Genomic DNA, 3,362 nt, shown 5'->3' with positions numbered 1-3,362 from the left:
CGGTTGCGAGACCTGGAAAAACACAGATGGACTGATAAACAAACTTCAGGTCTTCGTGAACAAATGTCTGCGACGAATTCTGAGACTGTTCTGGCCAAACTTACCAACAAATGAAGAACTACTGCGCGCTTCCAAGCAAGAAAAAATAGGCACTGAAATCCGCCGCAGAAAATGGAAATGGATCGGCCATACTCTAAGAAAAGATCCGCATAACATAGCTCGCTTGGCTATGGAATACAATCCGCAAGGAAAGCGCAAAAGAGGGAGACCTGCCATGTCTTGGAGGAGAACAATAGATAATGAAATTAAATCTATTGGAAAATGCTGGGCAGAAATAAAAACGATTGCCCAAAATAGAGTAAGATGGAGGAGACTCGTAGACGTCCTATGCTCCACATAAAGGAGATAAAAGGAGTGATGATGATGATACATCTAGACGTTTCGGCCTACATTTACGTTTTAAATTGCTATATCGATATTTGATCACGACAATGCGCATGCGTGACATTTTGCTTAAGATATTATTGGTTCTTCTATATCGATGTCCGTTCTCGATGGTTTGTCATTGTTAGATTGGCTGTTTATTATATCGATTTTTACGTCACTTTGTTCCACTTATACATAAACGTTTGATTTCTGTTGTTTTCTGTTTTTGACTTACTTATAAGAAGATCCACGATGTCGGTAACATCGAGTTTTAAATACTAATTTGTGACATCTTATCTAAAAGAATTTTGTTATGACCATTGACACATATATTTGAATTTTTTGAACAACTTAATTCTTAAGACGATGGAATGTTTTGAATCATGGTGGTGTTGGTGAGTGTTGCGTATCTTAGCTCTTTTTACTCTTTTCACAAGTTCCAATTTTTTATTTAGATTCCAGTCTCCTACACTTATATACATGACTTTTAAACCATGTTGAGACTGTTAGAAGGCTGGGGGAGCATTCACTTTCTTTCACACCCATGACTTATTTGATTTTGTATATGACTACTAAAGATGGCTCGGATGTAGGCCGAAACGTCTAGATGTATATATTTTATTATTTATTAAAAACGTTTATTTGATCGCACTAATTACAGCGAATTGCTCTCATTAGCCTTAATTTTTTATATTTTAAATAAAATAAGTTTTCAAAATTTTTCTTTTTAAATATTCGTCGTACCAGTCAGCAGTCGGGTTTTTATTTTAATTATTATTTTAAGGTCCGGTAGAAAATGGTGGTGCTGCGAATGAAAGGTAAGAGAAAATGTTAAAAAGTTGAAATATAACGCAAAAGAGTGAATTACGGCGAAAGAGAGAGGTGGTGGGAGTTGGTGGTGGGGGCAGGGGAGGGACAGGTGGAAGAGGTCCGATGGGCCGAAGAAGGTGGAGGTGCGAATGAAAAATGAGAGAGGATGTTAAAAAGTAACATATTACTAACCGTCAAATAACAACATATTTAAATTCGGACGGACAGACAGAGAAGGAGACGTTTCTTAATTTTTCATTAAAATCACCACTTTTCGATCGCTTGTATCTCCAAAACGGCTTGACCGATTTTAAATTTTTTAGGCTCAAATTACTCATGGCAATGCCGCCTTTCAGGACATATAACGTTTGATTCAAAATTTTTTATATTTTAGTAGTTATGCACCTCTCAAAAATGGACTTTGGTGGCTCGGGATAAGAGACTTGTAGTGTCTCTCAGTTTTTGAACATGGCCGGAGACACTACAGCGTCTCCTGATAGATGCCCTCTTTGTCATTTCTTATTTGAATATTAAAAAATATTATTACAACGATGTACCAACTACACAGGACAACATGAAAGTGCGTATTTTGGCTGCATGTGCATGTATAAATTCAGGAATGACAGAGGGCAAGAGAATCATTTAAATATCGTTTCCAAAAATGTATTAAAATCCGAGGGCATCATTTTGAGCATCTCCTTAAGTAAATTTTGTGTCAGAATAAAGTATAAAATATCTTGTAAACTATTGGTTTTTTTTTGGTATCTCTACCTTAATACTTTTATATGCAAAATAATTAGAGCAATCAGGTTATCTAAAAAAATTACATAATTCCATGTAAAAAAGTGGAGGTGACCTTCATATCTTTTTAGTACCTCCACTTAGAAAGAAAACAACGTGACTAAAACGTATCCCCCTCGACACCGTTCCATTTTTATTTGAAACATTTTTTCGTATTATCAAAAATAAACGAAATATTCAAGATGAGATAGATTTAAGTGGACCACCTTGTATATTGTTTTTATTTTTGAAATTAATATTTTTTTTATTAAAGATGGAATTTTCATATTTCATGTTTTTTTATCAACTTTTTTCATTAATTAATATTTTCATTTCGATAGAGAATCAAAGTAAGAACATTTAAATATTCTCTATATATGTCTTTAATACAAAGAAATATTAATTTAAAAAATACAAACTGTTAAAAATGATCGCTTGTGATACTTTTAATATTAAACTTCAAATTAATTTTTTGTATTTTCGTTATTACTTATAAAAATAATGTATGTGTAAACACATTACTTTTATAGATAATAACAAAAATATAAAAACACACAATTTATAAGTCACAAAGAGCGAAATTACACTTAATTATATATAATATTTCGGTTGCGTTAGTTACAATTGTTAGCTGTAATAACAAATTTTCAGATTCAAATCTTGTAATCGATATGGTCACAGTAGACAAGTACATTTCGCTAAGAAATCCATATAATAGTTACAATAATAAATCCTTTTGCTACAGTAGCAAATACAATTTCAGTAAATCATAATTAGCTGTAGCGCTAAAAACTTTTTTTTTTTCCGTGTATGGTTATTAATCCCTTATAATTTCTTTCCGTATATTAGTTCTGTGTATATACACATACATATATAATATATACGTCCCTTTTTTTATTTTGTGTCTCCTTTTTTCTTTTCTTTATTTCTTATACATGTGCGTAAAAAATTAGAAATATTCAAAAGAGCGACTACCCGAAAGTCGCCAGACATTTGAGACCTATTAGAAATTTATTGCATCGACCCATGTCATATGGTTACATTTTATAGTTCCCATTCCGGTCCGAAACCACTTGTCAGCGTGCCGAAATTCTTCAATACAACTTCGACATCCCTCTGTGGACTTGTCAACTGTTTTATCGTTTTGCCACAGGTCGAACAGTTTTCGTAACTGTCCACGGATTCTCTATAAACGAGATTATATGGAATAAGGATTGCGTAGCTTCTTTTATTTAAGAATTCCACGTGACAGTGGCCGCAGATTTTATGATGGACGTTTATGCTTTGGTGGGCCCAATGCCCTTTTAGTACAGTGACGCATCTGAGTTCCATCAAGTACCGAAAAC

The sequence above is a fragment of the Cyphomyrmex costatus genome, unplaced genomic scaffold, assembly GCF_001594065.2.
Source record: "Cyphomyrmex costatus isolate MS0001 unplaced genomic scaffold, Ccosl1.0 scaffold349, whole genome shotgun sequence".
NCBI lineage: Eukaryota > Metazoa > Arthropoda > Insecta > Hymenoptera > Formicidae > Cyphomyrmex > Cyphomyrmex costatus.
This window is presented reverse-complemented; position numbering follows the sequence as displayed.